The sequence below is a fragment of the Eptatretus burgeri genome, chromosome 6 (assembly GCF_056783735.1).
Source record: "Eptatretus burgeri isolate ZD-2024b chromosome 6, Ebu_testis_v1, whole genome shotgun sequence".
In the NCBI taxonomy this organism is placed as follows: domain Eukaryota; kingdom Metazoa; phylum Chordata; class Myxini; order Myxiniformes; family Myxinidae; genus Eptatretus; species Eptatretus burgeri.
Window position 1 is genome coordinate 36,355,571 of NC_140966.1, and position 27,838 is coordinate 36,383,408.

Sequence of the window (27,838 nt, forward strand, 5' to 3'; positions counted from 1 at the left end):
TACTTGTGACGACAGCTTTTATGCACTTTAGTACCGGCTTCAACTACAAGATCGTCCTTCCGCTTTACACTGGCTTCATTTATTCCCTTCGCCCCCTTTCACTGAATTGCAACCCAGTTATCACTGGAATCCTCGATCTCCTCCTTGCAGATAGGACAAAAAGCTTGAGTGGCTGTGCTTGCACTGTGTTGAATCTGAAAAAGAGAAAGATGAGAATTAGTGTCACATCTATAATAGTCAGGTCAATATATGGAAATGCCCCCTCAACCCCCAAAACATTGGTACAAAAGGTTTCTCAACTGATGGCAGCACTGAAAATATGGAAAGCCACTGCAGCAAAAAATCTTTACTTACACTATTTGATATAAAAATGGTTACAATGTGTTCATTTTTGCCGCCATATTGGATTTTGATGTTACATATCGGCCAACATCATTTTTTATGATCTCAATGTGTTCTTTGCCCCCAAAAACCTAGGAGTAGACACCAAGATCATCAAATTTGAGTTGATAGTTACAGAGTTATGATCATTAAAAGGTTTCGGCAGCCATCTTGAAAAAAACACTTTTCCGGGGGTCATACTTTGGTAAACTTTTAGTATATTATAAAGTACACTAAAACCTACCAGAATCGGTTGAGAAACCTTTTGTAGCAATTTTTGGGGGTTGAGGGGGCATTTTCCATATATTGACCTGACTATTGGGCAATAACAGGTTGAGGGGAAGAAACTTAATGCACAGGTCGTGTGTCCTGTGGGTGGTTAAATGGAGAGAGAAAACATCAAAGAATCGGTATCAGAGGTTGGAAAGAGTTAAGGTTAACAAAAATCATTCTGAAGAAAGTTGTATGAGGATAAATGAGGAGATAGAAAAAGAGAGATGAAGGTCCCAGAGCAGAGAAAAAAAAAGAGAAAGAAAGATTAACAAATGTGAAAGTAACACATGAACCCCGTACAAAAGTACACATGCACGTACTCTAGACATGTAAATGCACTCAACCATTTGATTGACATTGATGAACAAAAGCTGTTAAACAAGACAATTCTGGAACCGTATCCTTAGCTTTTGAAGAAAATTTCTCAGAGCAGAGAAGATTGTGTCTGGTCGTGAAGCAACCTGGAACCAGCATTGTAGAGATCTGGAAAGGAATATTTATATGATGGTAAGAAAAGTTTTCTTGTCTTCTTTCTTCATCTCATGACCAACTTAATGTTGGTGAGTTGTTAATTTGGAAATTTAAAATATACTAGAACTGCCACTTTATAACTGCTGACAGTGATGACTGGGTACCCAGACGTCCGCCTTTGATATAACATGAGACTTAGACGAGAGTTGCAAAGTTTCGCTTCGAGAAGATAAGTGGTTCCAGAGAAAACATAATTTAATATTGATACAAATACCGCCCTGCTTTGATTTCCACGCGGGACTGACGAGTTATGGACCGAGTTACACGAACTGTTCAATCTATTATATATATTGCGTATGCAGTTAGCCCTTTTTCCTGGGGACATCGTCGGTATCAATTGAATTGCTACTCCAGTACCCTCAAACGCATGCAGGTGCGTTTGAGGAAACAAGAGATGTTTCAAGGAGATGGAGATGGCTCTGATTACATGTCTGGCATTGAGGATCTCTATCCATTGTTGGGAGAGTGGAAGCAGCATATCCAGGGCAGAGTGACCTGGTATGAATCCAAATTGATCGGAAATCAAGCCATTGGAGAAGAGGAAGGATTTAATGTCTGAAGCGATGATGGATTCCATTACGTTGCTGATGATTGGGAGAAGGCTGATTGGTCTGTAGTTGCAGGGATCTGTTTTTGCACCTTTTTATGCAGAGCGGTAATATTTGCTGATTTCCAAGCAGATAGCAGGTGACCTTGAGCAAATGAGAAGGTGAATAGTATGGAGAGAGGGTGAGCAAGAGCAGCAGAGCTGGTTTTTAGGACACGTGGCCTGATGCCGTCTGGACCGGTTGCAGGATCTAAGTCGAGGTTTGACAGCAAACTCTCCATCTTGTCAGGAGAAAAGGACACAGAGTCCAGAGACAGCTGAGTGCGACTGGGTAAGGTGGGTACAGAAAGTGATGGGTTGAGGACACAATATTTAGAAGCAAACACGGAGTTTAAGCATTCAGCCTTTTCACGTGCCGTGTGAGCTGTGTGGCCATATGGCGTAAGGGAGGGGATGGAGGGGGAACATACACCAGATACAGACACACATAGGGGGAACATACACCAGAAATAGACACACACTTGTTACGAGCCTTGTAGAAGGAACTGAGATTGCCTTCAGTTGGATTCGCCTTCCATGAGCCGAAGGCAAGTTGTTTCAGGCCAACTTCTTCGCCACAAGCTCAACGTGTTGGACCAGCTTGTAAATCATGCTGCGTTTGAGCCTGGGGAGTAACTTCTGAAATATATTGATTTGGATTCTTCCCGACATCTTTGTTCTTTGTTCCTTTCACACTTTCTAAAAAAAAAAAATGTATACACGAGGTGTGTTCAAAAAGTATCCAACCTTAATTTTTCGTGCGTAAACAAATCAAGCTAGGGAGGCGTGGTTTGGTGCACGTATGTAGACAATCCTAATCCGTATGCGTGAATATTTTCCCGCCTGCAGAAGCTGTCAGTCACCGACAGACCGCCGATGAGTGAGGAAGTGTAAGTGAGTGCCGTCGGATTTTCGTTTTTGACTAAATGATGGAAAAACTTGAACAACGCTACTGCATCAAATTTTGTGTAAAGCTTGGCGATTCCCAAGTGGAAACGATCCGCAAGATTCAACAGGCCTTCGTGAACGAAGCAATGGGCACCACACAGATAAAAGAGTGGTACAACCGCTTCAAAGATGGTCGCACATCAGTGGAAGTGAAGCACGTTCTGGTAGGCCCTCAACATCCCGAAATGAGATGGTCATTGACCAAGTGAGGACCCTGCTGATGCAGGATCGTCGAATCACGATCAGAGAACTTGCAGACGAGGCGGGCGTCAGCATTGGATCCGTTCATTCCATTGTGACTGAGGAATTGGGCTTAAGGAGAATCTCAGCGAAGTTCGTGCCAAAGCTGCTAACGATCGAGCAGAAGCAACTCCGTTTGGAGATCGCACAGGAGATGCTGGAGACTGTGAACAGCGATCCCAACTTCTTCAACACAGTGATCACTGGCGATGAGACCACAGTGATCCATTTTGTCAAAAACGAAAATCCGACGGCGCTCACTTTCACTTCCTCACTCATCGGCGGTCTGTCGGTGACTGACAGCTTCTGCAGGCGGGAAAATATTCACGCATATGGATTGGGATCACCTGCATACGTGCACCAAACCACACCTCCCTAGCTTCATTTGTTTACGCACGAAAAATTAAGGTTGGATACTTTTTGAAAACACCTCGTATATAGTTTTTTCACAATTCTTTTTTCATTCTAATTCTTGCCTTTTCTTATCTTTCATCTCTTTTACTCTCTTTCTCTCTTTTGTTATCTGTCTCTCTAAGGAGAAGTGAATTATTGCAGAAATTTTTTTCTGGAAGGCTCACTGAGCTGCGCCTGGATGCGTTTGAGGGTTGTGGAGTTGCAGCTGACACCTGAATCCGATCCAGGTTCCTCCTGATTACTCTATCTTTGCTCTTTATTTCTTCAAGTTCCTTTTTGGTCTTCCGTTTGAATACAAACATACATAAGCCAAAGCTCAATTATATATAGATGAATAAACAGGAGATTGGTATGAGAGAAGAGTAAAAATGAATGTATAAGGAAATGTAAGCAGTGGTAAAAAGAAACATTATTAACATAAGAGTGTTTTATTTATTTGGTACCACATTAAAGTCTTTTTTCAGAAACCTACGTTTGTCAGACAGGACTTGTGCACTTACCATGCCTTTATTCATCGATTCTGAATTTGATTGCCCACCTAACTATAAACTATTGGATTAGTATTTTGCAAGAAGAATGTTGCATCACAAAGTGTTCCACACCTCAGATGGATGTTAAGCTGAGTATCCAATCTGCTAGGATTAGTTTGTAGACATTAAAGATCCCACAGTGTTGCCACGCTGGATTCCAAATTTCTGCCACCTTCAGTCGAACATCAAGATTGCCTGGCTCGCCAATTTCGTGACAGATTTTGGGAAAAATCTTTCCCCGGCTGACCCCACAAGAAGGTGGGAATAGTCGGCACTGTTAAAAAGTAGTTGGTATTAACATTAGTTGTTTTTTTTAACACAAGTACACCCGCTCCCTATGGGAGTGGCAGGAGGGGTCATGTTGTTATCCTCTCTGGGGTATGTAGGTTACAGTAGATTTAGGCTCGAGTCCCTTCGTCTGTGGGGGATGCGGTGAGCATATATTGTTTCCTCCCTTTCAATTTAGTGTTAAACAGTATTAGCGACTTTAAAAAGGTAATCATACGTGTTTGAGGTTTATATATATTTTTATTTCCGGTAGGGTTGCCCAACGGAACGCCACAAAAAGCTATTTATACACACTAGAACAAGTCATTTGTCCAAGGAAGAAAAACCCCTTGGAGAGGGGCATATTATTTGTATTATTAATATTGTTTTGTCATAACATTAATATTCTGCTCTCATCATTGGTGTTATTACTTTTGTTATTAGAAGCAGCCTTGGGAGAACACCACAATAAGTTATCTATACATGTTAACGCCGATTTCGCTCAAAGAAGAAAACCCCCTTGGGGATGGAGGGGGTGGACAAATGAAGTCACCACAACCTCAATCGTGTGACCCTTAGTCCTCCTGTCAATTTGGTTGAGATTGGATAAGTAACAACCGAATGTATTGCAGGCAGACCGACAGACACCAAATTGCATATTTTAGTATGATGACATACCGCCATACCTTCAAGGCATGTCAAGCCTCTTATTTTAACAGATCACAGCTGCTTGGTACAATGGCCCATCGGTGGCTCAAATTCTACCTTTTTACTTTTTATTATTACAGTGGGAGTTCAATTTATGTTGTCTTTCATTGCAGAGTTTCAGTCATCTTGTAAACAAAAAATATATTTAAAAATCATTCTGTCCGCAATTTTCAGTCATCTTCTATGTAATTATATGCCTCATAGCTCACACGATGGATTACTAAATGTGGTAAATCATCCCCCAACTCCACCCTTACCTCACCTTCAGCCCCCAGTTCCCAAATAATGACTCGTTCGTCTTCATTATATCTTTATTAATGACGTTAAAACCAACCAACCAACCAACCAACCTTTTTTATACACATTAGGCTACCTTTTGAGTTTAAAATGACTCTTGCATGCACTCTTCACCATGGCTATGACTTAGATGGCATTCTTCTTCTTCTACAAAATACTTCACTCCAAAACGTACATGAAGATGTGTTGCTGGAGAAGTAGTTTCACAGCAGGGATTATGTTGCTTGGTTTGTCATTTCCTTCATAGGGGAAGTAAGGGCAGACATTTGACCATGGTACCAGCAGAGTGCCCTATTCTTATCGATCTGTGGGGTCTTTTGCAGCCACTAGCCAATTACCTACTCGACAGGACATCCAGCTTAACATCTCTGAAATGTTAATGTTGCTACAATAAGCCAATGTTGTAATTATTACTGCATTAGCAAATACCACCCGTCACCTCGCTGACGGGATTACTAAAGGGGAGTGGGAGAAAAAAGGGGGAGAGTGAGGAGGTGGAGGGGGGGAGAGAGAATGGAGGGAGAGTGAGGAGGGGTGGGGGAAGGCAGCGAGAGGTGAGAGGAAGGGAAGGCAGACGTGCGTTGGAGTGTTAATTACGATTCATACTGTCTCATCAAAATGATTCTGCAAAGAATAACAGTGAAGTTGGAACCAAAATAATGTCTGAAATCCACTTTCTACCGGTGAAACTATAAATACTGCCCAGACACATCCAGAGCAAACACCGCCTGGACATGAACACCGCCCAGACACGTTCGGAGACAAACACCACCTGGTCGTAAGCACCACCCGGACATGTTCGGAGACAAACACCGCCTGGACACATCCGGAGCCAAGCTGCCCAGAGACAAATACCACCGGGACATGTTTGGAGACAAACGAACACTGTCCGGTGAGAAACAAACACTGTCCAAAGATAAACAACGCCCGGAGATAAGCACGCCCAGACATGTCCGGAGACAAACACCGTCTGGACATAATCAGCTCCCGGACACATCCGGAGAGAGGGGGGTAGAGAGAGAGGTAGAGGGAGAGGGAGAGGGAGAGGGAGAGGGGGAGAGAGAGAGAGAGATAGAGATAGAGATAGAGAGAGAGAGAGAGAGAGAGAGACAGAGAGAGAGAGAGAGAGAGAGAGAGAGAGAGAGAGAGAGAGAGAGATAGAGATAGAGATAGAGATAGAGATAGAGATAGAGATAGAGATAGAGATAGAGATAGAGATAGATGGGGTGCATCAACATTAATCTTTATAATCAGCTGCCAATCATCATGTAAAATAATAATAATAACTAGAACTGCCACTTTATAACTGCTGGCAGTGATGACCGGGTACCCAGACGTGTCCGCCTTTGACACAACTGATACAACATGAGACTTAAATCATAGTAGCAAAGTTTCGCATTCATCGGATAAGCGATAAGTGCCAGAGAAAACATTATTTAAAAGTGATACAAACACAGGCCTGCTTCGAAACGGTGCGGAACAGACGAGTTACGAACCGGACAGCACAAAGCGTTCAATTTCCTTATTACTGGCGAACAGATTCAAATAATTAAATAATTCTGGCTGCCAAACCGCGTGACCGATCAGGTTGAAATGTTAAACGTTTGTTTCGCATGTTGGCTGAATTACAAATGTGAAGTTTCGTATATATAGAAGCAGCGGTTCCAGAGTAAACATTAATTAATATTTATTCTTCAATCCAAGATGGCGGCCAAACCATGTGACTTGTGATGTCATAAATTTCAACACATGTGCAAACACGATCGCAAACGATAAGTGCAAATTTTCGCTTCGCTAGGTTAAGCAGTTCCAGAGAAAACATTATTTAATATTTTTCTTAAAACCAACATGGCTGCCAAACCCTGGGCCCGATCGCGTTGAAATTTCAAACCCTCATTCCGCATGACTGTTCCACCATAAAGGTCATGTTTCACATTTATTGATGCAGTAGTTCCAGAGTAAACATTAATTAATATTTTTCCTTCAATCCACTATGGCTGCCAAACGTTGCGTCGTACCTCAAAAGAGGGTGAGAACTTTTTATTCGTCATGGAGAGGCGGTCATAGTGGTGGAGTTTCGCCTGGATCTGTTCAGTCGTTTCAGAGAAAAAGACGTTTTAAGATATTATTTTTCAATCCAAGATGGCTGACGAACCATGTGACCTATGACATCACAAATTTATATTCTGCTTCCAACTGGGTATTGGAACACGTTTGTGAAGTTTCGTGTTAATCGGTAAAGGTGCGTTTTTCTATCCAAGATGGCAGCCAAACCATGTGATGTATGACATCATAATTTTTACCACGTGTGCAGACACGATGGTAGATGATAATTGCAAACGTTCGATTCGTTAGCTTAAGCGGTTCCAGAGAAAACATTATTTAATATTTTTCTTAAATCCAACATGGCGGCCAAACCGTATGACATCAATTCGAAATTAACAAACTTATATCGCCTACGTGTCCCGAATATACGTCTGAAATCTGTCTTTCATCCGACCAGCGCTTCTGGAGAAGAAGATGTTTGAAGGTTTTAGGGTTTTTTCAAGATGGCCGCCAAACCATGTGACCGATCAAGAAGAAATTAACAAACTTGAGAAAGGACGTCGTGTGGAATATATATGTGAAGTTTCGTCTTAATCTGTCTTGCCCTTCTGGAGAAGAAGATTTTTAAAATTTATTCATTTTCAATCCAAGATGGCTGCCGAACCTTGTGACCTATGATATCATAAATTTAAATTCTGCTTTCCATCCTCGACCCGAACAAGTCTGTGAAGTTTCGTGTAAATCGGATAAGGTCTATTTTTCGATCCAAGATGGCCGCCAAACCATGTGACTTCTGAGGTAAAAAATTTTTTACCATGTATGCAGACTTGAGGTAAGAAGGCACTTGCAAATTTTCGCTTCGATGGCTTATGAAATTCCAGAGAAAACATTATTTAATATTTTTCTTAAATCCAATATGGCGGCCAAACCATGTGACCTATCACTTCAAAATTAACAAACTTGCATCACATACATGTCACGAATATAGTTCTGAAATCTCGCCTTCATTGGACCTGCGGTTCTGGAGAAGAAGATGTTTGAAGGTTTGAAGGTTTTTTCAAGATGGCTGCCAAAGCATGTGACCTATCAACAAGAAATTAACAAACTTGAAAGAGGACCTATAGGGGAATATATCTGTAAAGTTTCGCCTCAATATGTCCGGCCCTTCTGGAGAAGAAGATTTTTTAAAGAAAAACACTAAAAAACAAGATGGCGGCCGAATTACGTCATCGATGACGTCAAGAAAAACATTTTCGTCGGTGACTTGAGGAGTAGATGACGCTCAAAATTTTTCAGATTTTTCCCATACGGCGTTCTACTTGACTAATTTTCACCGGTATATCGCTTCACCTATGACGTCACGAAAAATCACTCGTGTTCCCCATAGGAAGCTTAGTAAAATGTATTAAACGAAAAAATTTTCTATTGCACGGTTTCCGAGATACAGATGTCCAAAGTTTATCGTTTTTTTCAAGATGGCGCCCGCACCACGTGACCAATGACGTCATAATTATAACTTGATTGTGCTATCAAAAAAGATACAACCTATGGTGAAAATTTTGTGTCGATCGGACTTGGTGTTCCAGAGAAAATGATTTTTAAAGCGAAAAAGGGTGCAAAATGCCGGCGGAAAAAGAAAAAGAATAAATAAACAGAAGAAAAACAATAGGGTACCCTGTACTCACAGGGTACCCTAATAATTGGAACCCTACTCTCCACAGAGAGTGGAGGTACTGCCGAAGCAGTTTCCTGGGCTGTTGGGCACAATCCTGGACAGGTCGCCACTCCGTCACAGGATACTCGAATGGCTCAAATATCCCAGCAAGCTGGTACTCAATTTGCCGACCTCAGAAGAATGACAGGCTGAGTCAACCCCCTGGTGTGTATTAATTCAGTGGCCAACGCGGCTTGAACTCAGGACTCTTGAATCCCAAGCCACTACCCTAACCACTGAGCCAACACCAGGCTTCAAATCATCATGTGACGGGTGGAAAAAAAAATGGGCTCTGTAATTTAGAAAGCATGTTAATACTGCAAACGGCTCGGAAATCAGGTGTTACCAAATATATTTTGCTTTGCAACTCACATGGAGAAAGCACAAAACCGTTGGAAATCATGTACCTCTACCTTGTAGCAACTGCCGACTGCACATCCCGATTGGGACACAAACTGTGCCGCTATCATCTATAGGGCGCTCGGTAAAGGCCCAGTCACACCTTGACGTTTTAGCCAGCGATGGCAACGTATTAAAATTTATGTAAAACGCTGGCTTACGTTGAACTTTTGATGTTTTTTTTTTAAGATTCGGACGTATTCATAGCGACTTGGTCTTATGTATAACGCATTAGTAACGGACACAGAACGTTTCGTTGTGTTATAGATAACTTATACCAACGAATGCTGAACCTGTTGTCGGTCTACACAACCTATGCCCAACGATAGTCTAACTTAGGCATAGCGCGTTGCACGCATAGCCGACGATGTCGTGACGTAGCCTATTAAAAGGCTGACGCACAACGATTCGAATCATAACTGCCGTAGAAATGGAAGTGTCAACATCGGAGTCACACCTTGGCGATCTTGCCAGCGTATGCTGACCTAAGAAAAATGTGTCTAAAACGTTGGGGCACGTCAAATACGGTATGAGTAAGTTTGGTATACGTGAGTAGAACGCTAAAGTACGCTATCATACGTTGTAGTAAGTAGAGTACGTCAAGAAATTTTAAACATGTTCAAAATTTTACGACGTACTTTGCGTATGACACACGTTCCGCATGTGATGGGGATAAGTTGTACACACGATATGCGGACGCTTACACACGTCCACAAAGGCTACTTATAAGCTACTCATAAGTCGAAACACATCACGGTAATGTCTTTTTTACGCGACACTTATTTCTAACTTATGTTTGACGTGCTTTGAACCAATTTTTTACGTAGTCCCAACACACATTGATGTATGTAGACGTATTCCAATGACGTCTTCCGGTCGACAAAAAAATAAATGAACGTGTTTCTAACTTACAACTGCCATATAAAGACGTGTTCCCAGCGATTTTGGGAATTGGTATATAAAAATGGTGTTCATAAAAGGGGAACCCAACAGTGTTTTCGAGTCATTTTTGAGTCGATGTCCATGTCAGCAGTAACAGTATCAGTATCAGTATCAGTATCAGTATCAGTATCAGTATTAGTATTAGTAGTAGTTTGTTCATGTTGGCAGTAGTAGGTGAGTGTGAGGGGGAGGGTGTGGGTTATGATGGATCCTTCTTGCGTCCGCGTGTCCACGGGTAGGAGACATCTTTGCACCATTGTTCGAAGTTCTTCGCGGCTAATTTTTTATGGGGCTTTTTCAACAATGAGCTATGGCTTGTTTTTACGATTTAGGTCTATTCATAACGGGTTGGACAAATGCACAATGAACTAATAATGTGCATAGAGCGCTTCGATAACTTATAGATACGGTATACCAACGAATAATTATCGTGTAGCCGGCGTTCACAAACTATGCCCAACGATAGCCTAACTTATCCATATCATGCAGCAGTTTATCTTTGCCGGTGACGTGGGGTTTTCTATTCATAGGCTGCCACTCAACGATTTAAATGGCTGCATCTCCACTATTGAAAGAAGACGCTTGCGCTCAACAATTGGATTTTTTTTACACTCAACGACTTTTAAACGGTACCACTCAGCTATTTTCATTGTTTACAATGAACGATTTAAATTGCTGTCACTCGCCTTTGTTTTTTGACGCTGGCGCTCGGAAATTTTAATCGTTTCTATTGAACGTGCTAAATCGCTCAAACTCCACTATTGAAAGTAGACGCTTGCGCTCAACAATTGGATTTTTTTTACACTCAACGACTTTTAAACGGTACCACTCAACTATTTTCATTGTTTACAATGAACGATTTAAATTGCTGTCACTCGCCTTTGTTTTTTGACGCTGGGGTTTGGAAATTTGAAGCGTTTCTTCTGAACGTGTTAAAACGTTCAAACTCGACTATTTTAAATAGACGTTGCCGATGGACAATTGGAATCATAGCCAAGCTAGACATCGAATGTGAACATCCTCGTCATGCCGAAGAAAAGTTTGAAGAATACTGAAATAAGTGTCCTGGCCCTGGCCGTGGACGCTGACGCAAGGACGATCCATTATACCGACGTCTTTCAGCCTATGAGTAACTTAAAAGTAACGTCTGTTGACGTGTGGCAACGATCGCGTAACGTGCCAACAACACGTTAATCATAGGTTAGAAATAAGTTTCGGGTACGCTAAACATTACCTCGGCGTGTCTCAACCTATGATTAACTTACAAGTAGCATGTGTTGACGTCTGTCAACGATCGTAGACAGTGCATACAACTTGTGGCCAGCGTAGCGGAATGTGTGAGTCATACGCCGGCATACGTCGTGAAATTTCAAGCATGCAAAAATTTGAGGACAACCGAAAAGTACAACGTTTAAAGCCAGCGTACAACAACGTATGGCAGTGTTTTTCAGCGTGCTCTCAATGTTATCAAAACTTACCCATAAAGTATTCAATGTGTGCCAGCGTTTTATAAAAAAATTTCAAAAATCGGCATACGTTGGCTAAAACGTCAAGGTGTGACTGGGCCTTAAGTGGCTTAAGCACTGAAGCAAGCACTCCATTTAAATGGTTGATGAGGAATGGCTGGCCAGGCTGTTGCTGCATACCATGTAGGATCCCTTTGACTTTAAAGCCGGTCTTCACCGCGCCTGCAGCGGTTAAATAAATAAAGTGTATTTGTTCAAATAATTACTTTATCCACAAAAGAGTTGCTGTTTAACATAGAACAATCCTGAAGACATCGCAAAGTTTAATCACCCATGAAATAACCATTGAAGATAATCCACCATGTTGCCTGCTCGTCTGTGCACACGTCACGTGGTTCATTGGTTCGCAGTCTGCACAAACGTTATAACTTTATTTCAAAACATCCGTTTTTCATAAGATTAGCTTTGATTCCCTGAAGAGCACCTCACGAAACCTCCAAAAATATAAACACAGATCTGGCAGACGCTATGGATAAGCAGTCCCTCTGCGGGACAGGGCACGATGTCAAGCAGTGAATGCATTCAATCATATATCTCAATGAAGCTGGTTAATTTTGGCCTGACCCTTTCCGTGTAAATCTCGTGTACCCGACCCTTTCCACAACTGTGCCAATGTTGTCCCTTTGTACATATTGTCCACTGTACTTTATGTTCTTCTCACCCAAGTCAATGGACAAAATTCTGTATCGCCTTGATTCAGCTTCAGCGATGTGTGCAGATGGCATCTTTCAAACACTGCTCTGCTGCTCTTGCTTCTCTGTTTGTGTTCTTCAGCCTCTGCTCTTTTGCCCTCACCAACTGCTTGCCCTCACCATTCGCCATGACCTCTTCAGGGCTGATCATGTAGCAATGCTCTCCTCCAAAGCCAGCCGAAGACTAGGCATCCTCCATTACTCCAAGTCATTCCATGAAAAATCAGAACTACTCACAGCCTACAAGGCCTTTATCCATAGCTCAATTGAGTGCTGTTCTCTCATATGGGATGGGGCCGAGCATTACATCTGTCCTTTGGATTTTATGGCATTTTAAGCTCTCAACATTATTGACATCTTCCACGACGAAGCAGAAACACATGGACAGTTGTGCTTGCAATGCAGACTGGATAGTGGCCTCTGATGTTTTTTTTTTTACCACACCTCGGTCTTGCTCCCTCTGCTCTCTTCCTCTTCTGACCCTCCAGCTTCTCCAAGATGCACACAGTCGTCCAGAAACCTCCTCTCGGTTATACTATCCCAAATCCAAGCTGTCTATGCACTGCTACTCTTTCTTTTTTTTCCTCTTTAACCCTGTTTGTAAAACTGCCTTCGGGAGACATTTTTCTGCAGCTGCCAATCCATGTTTCCAGACATGTTTGACAGCGTTCATGGCAGGGTTCTGTGCTGCCCAAACAATAAGCTGCAGACCATGCCACACTCTTCCCTTCAAGGCTTCAAGCAAGCAGTGCACCAATATCTTGTGTCATCCCCATCTCTACCCACAATATTTTCTACCCCCATTCTGGGGCTGCACAAATTTATATACATTGTGTAACTTCAAGATGGGCTCCACAACAATATATCAAAAAGCCCATTCAGGATTGTGCAACCCATTATCTTGGAAAAAAAATGAGAAAGAAGAAACTCGTGAATAAATGAATTCCTCTTGTTCTTGCTCCAAATTGGGAACTTTTATTGATTTTGTTATGTACACCGTGTATATAATATGCAGAATAAGGTCATTATATAAAGGACCAATGGTCCTGCAGCTCACCTGGCTGGTTGCCAAAATTAGAGTGATGGATGGATCAGGGTAAAAATAAGAGCTGGATTTGTAGTACACATTTTTGGTCAGGTAGTATTGACATGATGTTCATAGTAGTGCAACTACCAGTTGTCAATGAGCCTTAGTTTTCGAGATATTGCCCACTTCTGGTATGATGGTGTGACTTTCTGTTGTGTCAAAATTAGCCCTATTTGAAAGTTGCAACTCCAACATGTCGATAATTCATATTTTTCGAGAAATTGTCCACTTTTTGTATTATGACGTCATTGGTGGCCATATTGTGTTTCAGATCCGCTTTTAATCAAACGTTCCCATAGGTAGTCGGTCTTATACAGGGTGCTCCTAAAAGACCTGTACAGCTTTGGTAGTTAATATATTTAGTACCACAAATGATACAACAATACCCTTTATTTTATGTGATACAGAAACTCATAAAGTTTTCTTTATTTTCAAGTCTGGTGGTTTAATGTAAAATAAAATGGCGACTCTACAGGAGAAAGCTCAGTGCATCAGATTGTTCATCGAGATGAGTTCCGACATGCAAGTTCAGTGTAATTTCCGTACAAGGTATGGAAGGAATCCACCATCACGGACCAGTATCAGAGAGAGTGGTGCAAGAGATTCAAGAGACTGGAAGTTGTCGGAAACAGAAAAGTACCGGTTGACCAAGCACAAGTGCAGTAGACGTTGAACGAGTGCGTGAATAATTTCAACAAAGTCCCAGGAAATCAATTTGACGCACTTCCAGAGAACTGGGGTTACCAATCACCACTGTGTACAGGATTTTGCATAAAAGACTGAAACTTTATGCCTATATGGTGCAGATTCTGCCGGAACTCAAAGCAAATGACAGACTCAAAAGCAAGGCGTTTGCCTTGGAAATACCCAGTCACATAAAGGATGACGAAGATTACCTGAAAAAAGTCATGTTCACAGACACAACTTGCTTTCATGCATCAGAGAAGGTCAACCGGTGCAATGTGAGGATTTGGGGCTCTGAAAATCCCCACGTGGTCATTGAACACATACCTGATAGTCCAAAGGTCAATGTGTGTTGTGGCCTTTTCCATGACAGCTTGGTGGGTCTGTTTTTCTTTGCAGAGGATACAGTGACCTCAACAATTTACATGAACATGTTGGAAGGATTCGCTTTCCCACAGTTTAAAGACCTACATCCCGATATCATTTTTCAAAAGGACAGCGCTCTCCCTCATTGGGCCTAGGTCATTCGAGCTGTCCTGAATGAAAAAATTCCAGGTCGCTGGATTGGCCAAGACAGACCAACCACCTGGCCCCCACAATCACCAGACATCACCTCCCCTTGATTTTTTTCTGTGGGGCTTTGTCAAACATGTTGTCGACAACACTAAGGTGGCAAACCTGCAGAATCTTCATTCTCGGATCACAGCTGCCTGCACACTGGTGAATGCAAATATGCTGAGCCGAACATGGCAAGAACTCATGTACCGCTTTGATGTCCCGTGCCCGACAAACGGAGCTCACATTGAAGTGTGTTGATGGTGTGCACAAAACTTTTAGTTTCTATATCATATTATCCAAAGGGTATCATTAAATAATTTGTGGTTCTGAAACATTAACAACTTGTCTGGGTCTTTTTGGAACACCCTGTATTTTAAGTTTTGCATTACTCAGTTAAGTGGTTTCAAAGAAGATTAATTTTAAAGGATTTCCTTTGATCCAATATGACTGCCAGACCATGTGACCAATGACGCCATTGTTATCAAATTATATTTCCTGTGTGTGGATGATCAAATATGTCAAGTTTTGCATTGATCAGTTAAGCAGTTTCAGAGAAGAGGGTTTTTAAAGGTTTTCTTATATGATCCGGTATGGCTGCCATACCACGTGACTGATGACATCCTTGTTAACAGACTACATTTCCCTGGGGTAGTTGATCACTAATTTAAAGTTTCGCATTGATTGTTGAAGCGGGTTGAGAGAAGAAGATTGTTAAAGGTTTTCCTATAATCCAAAATGGCGGCCAAACGAGATGAATATTCAGGTACTTTTGGGACGTTTAAACCTTATGTAAACATCCTTATAGGTGGAGGGAGAGGATGCCATGAACAAAGTTGAGTTCCACAACACAAAAGATCATTTTAGCCGAGTTTTCTCACAATCCCATCAGCAGTTTCAGAGAAGTTGCAAGTGTTTGCGGATGGATGGACTGACTGACGGACGGATGACACGCTATCCCATAAACTTAGCTGAACTATGTTCCAGGTGAGCTAAACATCAATGTATAAATCAACGCTGTGTACCACTCAAACGACGAGTCACAATGTAAGGAGGTTAATTCTTAAAATGTAACACCAAACGCACTGTCTCAGACTTTTTAAAAGAAAAAAATTTATAGATTTTGTTGTGTATTTCCTCTCTGGAATAGTGTTTTTCTTGGTACTTTAAAAATGATGTGAAGCATGTGTCTTTGCTTCGAGAATGTGGGTGATACTTTCTATGCAGCTGTCGTTGTCCCCCGAAGAGACGATGGGCCTTCAGAAAAAAAAAAATCTGCATACCCATCACGACTTCGTGTTCTGCAGAACATTAAATTAGTTAAATTTCACAATAATACAGGGACAGTATTTTCAAGTATGGATATTGTGTAGGGCCCACCTTTGATTGGAACTTGGATATTTGAGATCCTTTTGAACACTATCTCCTTCCGATCCTCCCCTCGACCCCATACCGCCTCCCCTTTCATGGCAACCGGAGCTTTTTGGTTTTATAAGACTGATCTAGTTTAATGTTTTTCACATTTTTCCCTCTTAATTTACTCATTAATTTACTAATTCATACATGTGTTCAAGTGTATAATCATTTCATTATTTTCCACTTTACCATCTTGAAATCCCACTGGCATATTTGTTAGCTTCACCATTATCCTCACCACTTAACCCGTGCTTTGTTTTCAGGAGCAATAGATAGAAACTAATGTCATTGTGTGTTCAATAACAAAATATTTATCATTTTTTTGTTCAAAACAAGCTGTTATATGCTTTTCATGCATTGCAGATGTTCCAGTGCTAATGCCATTGATGCTCAAAAACGATGTTCAAAATTCACAATAGCATTTCCTTTCGGCTAAGACATACCTTTGAAATACTGTATTTGATCTGTAATGCACATTAATTACCATCCTTGAATACTGATGTGCAAACCAACATTTTGGATTGGATTTAAATCTGCCTTCATTGGGTTTTCAATGACCAGGTTCACTGATTTCTCCTTTTGATTCCTCTGCCTTTCAAGCTGTCTGCTCGTAAGTTCCACCAGTGTGACCTTGTATATCCATGAACCCCATCCTTGTCAACCCATCAACGTCCAGGGGTTCTTAAATACCTGCATTTCTTTTTCTCTTTTCTCCTACCTGAGGAATCGCCGTTCTTATGTCTGTCCAATCATCTTCCTCTCTTTACTGCTTCATAGTTGCCGCTCATCCCTGCCTCATGTCATTAACCATTTCCATTCATGATATTTTTTGTTCCTACAAACTAACCTCCAACTATACCCCTTCTTTTCTTGCAGGTCATGTTTGTTTGTCTGTTATCTGTCTGTGTGTTTTCTTCTGTGCCAGTTGATACCCCCGTCCTTTGTCTTTTTACTCTTCAATGAACTTTGACTTCTTGTTAAAAAAAACTAAGCATGATACCCTGATTTAATTCTCACCAACACTTCATAGCCAGCTTAATAATATACATTTTGATTTTAAAAAATGCAAAAGGATGGAGGGATATTCCTCCAAAAAGTATGTAAACAAGGTAGGTATGGTCACAAGAAATGATGTAAAACCATCCCTACATCTTTCTTTGATTAGAAATGAACAGGATAGAACCAACATCATAAATAAATGTGGAAAAATTACAGATGCAGAACAGGTATCAAACCCAATCAAACAGAACAGGAAAACCCAGGTCCTCTGGCAAATCATACCAGTGCTCTGCCATCTGAGCTATCTGGGCAACTTGCTAGCTGAACAATGCAATTCTTCCACATATACAAGTGCCACTCTCTATCCCCCACTGCTTCCGGGGCACTCGCTGCCAACCAGAGGAGCAGCGAGGGCCTGATCTCGATAGGGTCTTCCCCCCTGTGGAGGGGGAGGGGGGACAACACATCCATGTCTGCTATTAAACACTGCAGGGGGCGTAGTAATATAATTAGAAATGAACAGGATAGAACGAACTTCATAAATATATATGGAAAAATAAAAGATCTTTCTTTGAGTAATGTGTGTGTGTGTGTGTGTGTGTGTGTGTGTGTGTGTGTGTGTGTGTGTGTGTGTGTGTGTGTGTGTGTGTGTGTGTGTGTGTGTGTGTGTTGTTGGTAGTTATATCCATATGCGGGTTTCAGAAGGTGGAATGGAGCCCTCCCAGATATCAAAGTATCAACATTCATGTATGTGTGTGTGTGTGTGTGTGTGTGTGTGTGTTTGTCGATGTTGCAATGTCCCCCACCCCCACACACTTTGGGTGGAATGATATGGGTACAGAGGGGGAATTTGAAGTGGAGTACAATCTTTGGTGCAGCTAATTAATTTACTAAATTGATGTAACAAGTAGTGGTATATTAAAAGTACACCGCCCCCATGCCAAATAAATAGATAAATCCTCTAGCGCGTGGCATTGGCACCCTGGCAATGCCGCCGTGCAGCACGTGGGGACGGAATTGGGAGGGAGTGGTGTATTTCTGAGGTGAATGTGTACAAATGTAATTCGGAGGTAAGTATGTACAAACAATACTTAGTTTATGTGTACAAATGTACTTCTGAGGTAAACGTGTTCAAATGATACTTCCTCACTATGCAGTATATGGATATGGATTTGGAGTGAGCAGCAGGCAATAATTGATTGATTCAGTGGTTGTGCAATTAAAATAAATAATAGTCATAAAATAATTGATTTCTCAATCAATTGCCTGATAGCAGACCCAAATCACCACTGTTTCATCCAAATCTGTAACTCTTTGAAAATTAAATAATTGAAAAATTAATAATTCATCGATTAATTGATTAATCAATGAATGAAAAATACCCTTTATAGCCAAATCACTTTGTCTCTGTCATGTCCAAATATCAGCTTCTGAGCTCAAATGATCTCTCTCCGACTCCCTGGAAAATCCTCTATATCTCTTTGCTGACGACTCCACCCGTTGCCATACCATCTGTCATCTCTCAGACCGGCATGCAGCAGCTTCTTCGCTCACTGCAGATCTGGGTAAAATGACAAACTGGTCCAACACGTGGGACATGTCTTTCAATTCGGACAAATCTCACACTCTCACTATGTCTCTCCAAAAGGACCATTTAGAACCCCCCCCCCCCCATCCACTTTCTCAACAATCCTCTGGAAGAAGTCCTTTCTTTCAAGCTTCTGGGTCTTACTATTTGCCATGACCTTTCCTGGGAAAGCCACATTTCAAACCTCGCCTCCAAAGCCAGTCGCCGACTGGGAATCCTCTGTCGTGCAAAGTCCTTCCTCGGCCCACCTGAGCTCCTGTCCACTTACAAAGCTTCCGTCCACAGCCTGATGGAGTACTGCTCTCCCCTCTGGGCTGGTGCTCCTGCCTCCCACCTTTCTCGGATCCACGCTGTGGAAACCAAGGCATTTCAGATCATTGGCATTTCCCGCAATGAGGCTGAGTCTTTGGGCCTCTCACTCTCTCACCGCAGGCTGGTCGGTGGTCTTTCTGTCTTCTACCGTCTCCTTTCCAGCCTCGCCCCCCCCCCCCCCCACCGCTCTCTCTGCGATTTTTCCCCATCACATTTCCGCAGGGCGCTCAAGGTCCGCCAACAACCCCTTTCTGGTAAAACTACCAAAATCACGAATCATTGCTCACCTTCACTCTTTCATTCCTCTTTTTTCCCGCCTTTGGAATAAACTCCCTCACTCTATTCAATCCCATTCTTCCCCCCCCCCAGGCCTTCAAAACAGCTGTTCACCACCACCTCTTATCATCCCCCATCCAAATCCTCGATATTTTCTACCCCCGATAATCCACCCAAGCCCACCTTCAAATTCACTGCTTTCCTTCCTGAAAGTCCCTGTAACCTTGTATTTGTCCATCTTGTATTTCCCATGTTCCCCGCCCCATCCCTCTCCCTTTCACAGATCTCCTAATGTCTCTGGTCCCCACTGTTTTGTTCTTCCCACTCCTGCCCCTCTTGTCTCATGCCCCCCTTGCTGTGCGTTGTGTGTTAGCTCTCATACGAGCCTCGACAAGGTATACAAAAATAAAAAAATGAAGGTGCCTGAGATATTGCAAGGATGAGAAATAAAATAAATGAGTGAATATAATAAATCGATAATTATTAAGTAATTAAGCAATTAATTGATTAATCAATGAATCCAAAATACTCGATAGCCAAATCACTTGGTCACTGACTGTCATGTCCAAATATCAACTTCTTACTTCAAAGGGCACCTGCAATATTGCGCAAATGAAAGAAAATAAATGGGTAATTAATAAATTGATAACAATTAAGTAATTCATCGATTAATTGATTAATCAATCAAAAATACTCTTTATATTTAATCCGTCCGTCCGGACGTCAACATTTATAGCTGTGAGTGCGACAACTCCTAAACTGTTCGCCATATCGATTTGAAATTTGGGTCACACATGTACCACCTGAAAAGGAAGAACCCTATTGATTTTGGGCGTGGCCGGATCCAAGATGGCCAACTGGGGCGGCCATCTTGAAAAAAAATGTTTTTTCGCCATATCGATTTGAAATTTGTGTCACACATGTACCACCTGAAAAGGAAGAACCCCATTGATTTTGGGCGTGGCCGGATCCAAGATGGCCGACTGGGGCGGCCATCTTGAAAAAAATATTTTTTGTAATAAATGGAAAACCGCTTATCTGATTTCAATTATTTTTGGTTACTACGTTCCTCACCCCTGGGGAACTTTTTCGAAATGATGACCAAATGGTGTCTTGTTTCCAATTCACCTCCCTCATTATCTGGAATATGTATGACCTTTTTCATTCAATGGCGGGGGATTCCCCATCTCTGATGGTATATTTATTGTTTTCGACCAGGGTTCATTCAAAGTCTATCTTCTCCGACAGTTTTCATAGGATCCAGCTGGAATTTTTTGACAATATGGCTGAATGTACTGCCCACAGTCGCTCGTGGCCTGATTTTTGATTTTCGAAAATAATAAATTTTTGAGATTTTTTTGAAAATTTCAAAGGTGGGGAGGCAACGGATGTGATCATAGCAACGGTTCTCGTCTGCACACAACTAGGTCATAGTATGAACCTACCAACCAAGTTTCATCGAAATTGCCATTGTATTAACGGAGCACTTGACCGAACAGACATACATACAGACAAGCGGGTAGGCGACATGGCTGCTCACTCTAGATGGAAAGCTGGCCGACGCGACTAGCTGATATTCATGTACATGCTATCAATCAATTTAGCACAATAAATATGATTATCACAGCCCTCTTAGTTTGCGCCCAGAAACCCGCCTTGTGAAATTTCAGGTATGTTTCCAAAGAGACTCTAACAAATGGCAGCCCTGGTAATTCCATTTATCTATTCGCTAAAGATTTTATTTTTTTATATGATGCTGTAAGACATTCTCCTTGGGTACAAAAAAACAGGTCCCTCGGAGGTCCAGTTTCGGAGGTTTTGATTTTTTTTGTACAGTCCACAATAAGTGTACGATAAAGTATTTTAGCTGTTGCTAAGCAACGGAGATGTGCATAGCAACCATTCATTTTTGTGTACATGCTCGCCACATTGTACACATTTCATCCAAGTTTCATCAAAATCAGACTCGTTCTCTTAGAGATATTCGCAATTAACCGTTTCTGAAATGTTCGACATGTACTCGCCATAAACCTATCTCCTCCGACAAATATTTTTGTTAGGGCTGCAAATTGGCATGAAGGGAGCTCGATAGATTGCACACAGAACTCTAAGCTTCGATTTTTCGATTTTTTTTTTTTCGATTTTTTGACCACTTTAAAGGGCCGTTGCTATGCCGTTGCTAGGGCCCGGGGTCCCATATTCGAAAGCACACGATTCCCAGAAATATTGGTTCTACCTACCAAATTTCATTGGAATCGGTTGAGTGGTTTAGCCCTTTGGCTTGACCAAAGTTTTGTGGACAGACAGGCAGATGGAAATGTCCAGAATAAGGGTGCTCTAAGAGCAGCCAATATCAATACAATAATTAATCAATTGATTGATTAATCATAAAAAATACCGTTTTTGCCAAAGCACATCTTCACCTTTGTCCCCAAATTTCAGCTTCCGAGCTCAAAGGATGGATAAGATATCACCTGCACAAACAGGAAAGAAAAGAATTAATCGATTAATTGATTAATCAATAAATCAAAAATATGCTTTTAGCCAAATGATCACTGTCGTTTTCAAATATCAGCTTCATAGCTCAAAAGGTGCCTGAGATATTGCCAGGATGAGAAAGAAAATAAATAAGGAATTAATAAATCGGTAATAATTAAGTAATTAATCAATTATTTGATGAATAAAAAAAAAAAATACCGTTTTTGCCGAAGCACATCTTCACTTTTCTCCCTGAATCACTTGGTCACTTTCAGCTTCCAAGATCAAAGGATAGCTGAGATATCACCCAGACAAACAAACAAGAAAACAAACGGAGTAAAAACCGAGTACTCCCTTCAGTGCCCGGCGATGTCGTCATGCATCGCCTAGATATGGAATTGGGAAGGAGCGGTGTCCAACAGTAATTTCTGCTTCTAAAGTGTTTTGCCAAGCGTATGTGACAAGAGCACCTTTATTAACTCCTAGCAGAGCACCCACCCCTGGGTGGGTCGAGTTTGTGCATTACTTGCTGAAAAGACGTTTCATCTGTATTTTGTAAGAAGACTATAGATGTTTGCTTGGTGTGCGCTTAAAAGGTTTTAGATGGTCTCAAGATCTAAATGACGTGTTCCAATATTAGTGTTGAAGAGGTTGCAAGGGTCTAATCTCTCAAGCATGTAAAAAGGGTCAAAAAGGATCAAGTGATCTAAACCTCTAAATGGTCAAGAGTCCAAGCTGTCTGAAGGGTGTAAGGTCTCTAAATGATGTTAAAGCCTCAGTGGTCTAAAGGGACTTAAGGGGTGTAAAGGTTCTATCAGTCGAAAGGGTGAAGGGATCTAGTGTCGATAGGGTGTGAAGGGTGAAAGGGGTTTGAAGGGTCAGAGGGGCATTGGTGTCTTAAGGGTATTGGTGGTCTTAAAGGGTGTTAAGGGTCTTGGGTGGTCTTTAGTGGTATTAAAGGGTATTTGTGATCTAAAGGGTCTTAAGGGTCTTCAATAGCCTTAAGGGTCTTACAGGTTTTGGGGGTCTCAAAGGTCTTACAAGTCTTTGGGGTCTTAAGGATTTCAGGGGTATTAATGGTCTTGTGGGTCTTTAGGGTCTTGGGGTCTCAAAGGGTTTTGTGGGTCTTAAGGGTTTTGGGGGGTTTTAAGGGACTTCGGGGTCTTTAGGAGCCTGAGGGGTTTTAAAGGGTCTTGTGGGTCTTAAGGATCTTCAAGGGTCTTTCAAGGTATTAAGGGTTATTGGGGTCTTAAAGGGTCTTTAGGGGTGTTGGGCATCTTAAATGGTATTCAAAGGTCTAAGGGATCTCAGCAAGCTAAAAGGTCGATAGGTTTAAAAGGTACATTCCAATCGTATGTAATGAATCTACGTACAGGTGTCGTCAGTGTGCAACTGACGTTCAAAGAGTACGTAATTAAAAGACATCTTCTGACGCACAGACATGAACTGAGCTTTATATATTACTGGCAGAGTACCCGTCCTATCGGTGATTTTGTTCCAAGCATGCAACACATTCTTCTGGCTTGTACTTTTTTTTTGGCGGTGTATCGGCAACTGACAACTCTGTATTGGCAAAATATCCCGGTTTATGTGCATGAAGCTAAAACACACCTTCTGCTTCGAATTCAAAACACCTCACTGTACTAGAAAACGTGGGACAGGAATACTGGACTGTAAATGGTGGAAACTTGTAATACCTTCCCCCACCTGGAGGTGACGCTACACGATACACATTTACATGGAGAATTTGCGTCGCCCCATCTTCTCCCTCCAAGACCACCAGCAAAGATAAAACACCCCGATGCATTAATTGGAGTCATGCTGACCCTATGGTTGCAACTCTGGATATAATCGGCCCAGAATTGTGGGAGGAGTAGCATGACAAACAAACAGACACACAAACACTAGTTTGTGAGTTGTAGTAAGGATACAGTATGCGGTATACGGTATATATCAGATAAGATACGAGATGATCTACGACTGATTTACAAATGTTGTCGTACAAACTTTATCGACGTGCTCATGTTGTATTGGTACTGGACATATTTTATGGATGATCTAACAATATTCTAAATAGTATGTACTTTCTAGAAATGTGTGTGTTTTGTTGCTGTGGATTAGCCCCGTGACTGGCCTGCACAAGCAGGGCTGATAATATTCCACCGTTAACCACAGCCATATCAGTCTGATTAGCCCTTCGGTAAATGTGTCTAGTGGCCCACCCCCAGCAGGCTAATTGACAGTCGTCCCGCCCACCCCTCTGATCCATTCCCATTCCTTTACAAAGGAATGCAGTTTTGCGTACATTTCATGGAATCCTTTGAAGCTATTAAAATTTATATCAGTTTGCACCTTCTTACTATATAATGCAGTACATTCGTGTTTAAACCAAGGTTGTAGCTTCTACAAATTTTCAGTTAGGCTGTCAGAAAAGAATAAGAATAAGAAGAATGCCAAATGGGCACTTCTGGGTCTCTCATTTTTCTAGTTTAGCGATGATGTCCCAAAGTTTAATCAGTGTTATTGGATGGGAAATTCTCTGCAGATGACTGGTCGGTAATTTATAGGTTAATAAGTTTTAATCTTGGAAAAATATTTTTGAGGATTTATGTTGCAGCGAGCCAATGGAGTGTCTGAGCCATCCCTACATAAGAAGTTCACCGACTTGTTGATATATTCCATTACAAGGAACTTCAACACAGGAATAGGCTATTAAGCTCATCAAGCCTGCACAATGGTTGCATGTCTGTGCTCTATCCTTTTTAAATGCTGAGCATCAACCAAGGAAGCAGCACATACCATTTTAAAGTCTTTGTGTATGACTTGTCCAGGGTTCGAACTGCTGACTTCCCAGACTCAGAGCAGACACTCCAGCCTTCACACCAACGAGTCTGGTTGAATTTTGATGAAGCTTTCTTCACATTGATTAGGATTAGCAGTTGTTTTTTTCTCTCTCTCTCTATCATATAATTTTATGTTCATGGTGTTCCAGATGAAATGCCATGATTTTATGCATTTATTTGAAGCCAACTATTGATGACTCAAACATAAACTAGAACCATTACAGAGGGAAGGATAAAATGTTTTTATCTTCATCCTCAGAAATTGTTGGTCTGGTGTTCTGGTGCACCATCTCCAAACAGAGAGTGGTCAGGACCAACTTTTTTGATGGCGACATCTATGGGAATAGCTACTTGGAAATGCTACACACATTATTTTATGTGGAATTGTGACGTCAACGTTTTCTGACGAGACACCCATAGTTTCATGAGGATAAGGCGTGTCCACACACCACGGAAAAAGTCTTGGATTACCTCCACCCCTAACTCATTGCCAGGGTCTTCTTAAACCGTTTCCCTGCACGCTGTGAAAACAGGCATCCCCTGGTTTCCAACAAGCCCAAACCTTAATCCTTTTGACTTCTAATAGGGATTTCTTAAGGAGAAAGTCGACAAGATGGCTTCCAGGACTGTTGACGATGTGGGATTTCAGACATCATATTAGTCAAGATACTTTAGGAAAGGTTATGAACAACGTCCATGGGGGATACGTGCTGTATTTCCACCATTAATCGGAATGTTGGAACGTATTGAAGATAATTGTTACAGGAAACAAAACTGTGTACTTTCCTTTGTGTCGCTGTACCAGTTTTATGATTGTGTCATGAATAGTTAGTTGAGTCCCCCAGACTCTGTATAGAATTGATTGATGAATTTTGTGTGGACAGTGGCGTGAAAACGGGCCCCCCTGCTTTCCCCTGTGGAAAGCAGGGGGGCCGAAAAACACCTCAATGGATACGTTATGAGCTGTAGTTGTGCACCTTGACACTGGTTTTTTGATAGACATGAAGATGCGAGGAAAAATCGGTATTTTTAATCGCGCTAATATATTATATTGCGAGACGCCAACCATGATGACGCTGCTAATAAATCCTTGTCTTTCATTACCCTCATAACCCATTCCTTATTATTGTTTAATACACGTTTAAACCTTTAGCCCCTTTTTTTCTGTGTTCCCATAACGGCCTTTAACAACAAGAACGATTGCTTCATGGTCCTAGGGGACTCATATGTTCAAAAGAACATACCCTTATATTTATTAATAAATTTGTTAAATAATGGTACTTCTTCGAGAACACCCTGTATTTCCACTTAGCAGAATGATTTGGCTCGGATGGTCATGCTGAGCTGCCATATCTCGCCTGTCATTATATTCCCGGCTTTTGATTGAAGGAAAATGGAATGGATCCTGCTGTAAGTTGTCAAATTTTCATTTTTCACAATGAAACATCAGGAATCGAATGCTATTGCCCCGTCCCCCCCTCCACCTCCCCCACATATTGTAGATGAGGTCAATGTAATTTATTGCTGCAGTTTATAATGCAAGTTGACCTTCAGAAACAAACACCATTGCTCTGATGCAAATGGTGAAATTGATTCTCAAACTTATCATCCGATTTCCATTACTTAATGTCACCATTTTAAAACTGTACAAGTTTTGGTTGGAATGTTGAAAATGTGCCAAAATGTTTCCATTGTACAGGATAATGCAGGGCATGGTAAATCTATCAAATGTATATGCAACATATATGCACATGTGTGCACGCAAACGAAAGTGTGTGAGCACCCTTGCAATACAGGCACGGTTGAAACGAGCGTGGGAAGGCAATGTCACGTCCATACGTGAAGCAGATGCAGAGCAGATGCGCACAAGTGGAGGAGGAGTCTTTGGATCTGAGGGAAGCTTAGGAGAAACGATAGGAAGGCTGGAAAGAAAGTGCACAAGATTGGGGTGTGGGAGATGGAGTGTGCACATGACTATGCGAGAGCACAACAGGGGTGCAGCATTACAGAGTTAGGTATTTTTGTACATGACAGCAGGCCTTATGAAGCCACACCATGAAAGCGATACAAGCTTTGATTGATCAGCTTTGCTGCATATCTGAGTTGCCGAAAGGCTTTCATGAAACAGAACCTCAGTCACTGTAATGTCGTCCTCTATTAATAACGTGTGTATTTAGCTGGTGCTCTAATTGCCATGACCAAAGTTTTTAGGCAAAAACGTGAGAAGAACCATGCTCACCATTGAGTCAGCAAATGGCCACTTGCCATTCGCCGTAATTTTTTTCCACTGTCTGACACTGTGGCTGTCTTGGAATTCTGATTTTTTTTTTTGTCTTTGCATAGTCTGGCAAAGATTGTGCTCCGCTCAAGAAATCTGAATAACTAGCTAAGGAATGCAAAGCAAAATGCCAGTCGACTTCCCCATTGCGATAAAGACCATTCAACAATCGGTGCCAAAGAAAAGTTCACAAAACACAAGTACCATCTATATTCCTTTCATTTCTATGAATACAGTCGTTGGTGACCTAGTGTGGGTATGATGTTGCCAGATTATTGGTAAAAATCCTGCTTGCACATTAATGACCTTCTGGAAAGGGTTGTTCTGCTTACCCCTCCTTGTGTGATCTACATTTAATGTCGTTCCACACTTTGTGGTCGACTCTTAATGCTCTCGGGACAATGTAGGATGGGACTAAAATGTTGTGTATAAAAAGGCAGATGTTCTCCAAAATCTCCCTAACTCTTAAATAAATAGCATTGCTATTATTATGCAAATACATCGCACACTTATTTACTTTCAGATAAGGCATCTGATGTATAATCTGTTCAAAAACAGAAGTTAAGTTGTTTATATATACTTGTTCATGAATCTGAACTATATTTCTGCCACCAATTGACAAACGTGAAACCATTAAACTTTGTTTTACTCCTCAAAAGCAACAATTCACTTTTACTACATTCAGGAACCATCTGCTGTGCCTAAAATCTCTCGATTAGGCTTCGGCCTCCCATTGCTGCATAGCAAGAACATTGCTGGTTGCGGGAAAAAGTGCTCGTGCAGCTGCTCGAATCCAGTACTGACCCGCCTCAGAGGAGCATTTATCAG

General features: G+C 41.6%; 1 protein-coding gene and 1 long non-coding RNA gene across 8 annotated transcripts in view; one reads left to right on the plus strand and one right to left on the minus strand.

Moving 5' to 3' along the window:
* Positions 1–27,838, plus strand: part of LOC147024542 (transcriptional enhancer factor TEF-1-like) — a 364,156-nt gene that overhangs the window by 45,485 nt on the left and 290,833 nt on the right. The gene's annotated exons all lie outside the window — the stretch shown is intronic.
* LOC147024543 (uncharacterized) lies at positions 17,541–26,689 on the minus strand. Its single transcript, XR_015059079.1, has 4 exons — positions 26,572–26,689; positions 22,109–22,184; positions 21,810–21,885; positions 17,541–17,674 (listed from the first exon to the last, which is right to left on the minus strand). It is a non-coding gene; the product is annotated as an uncharacterized LOC147024543 (long non-coding RNA).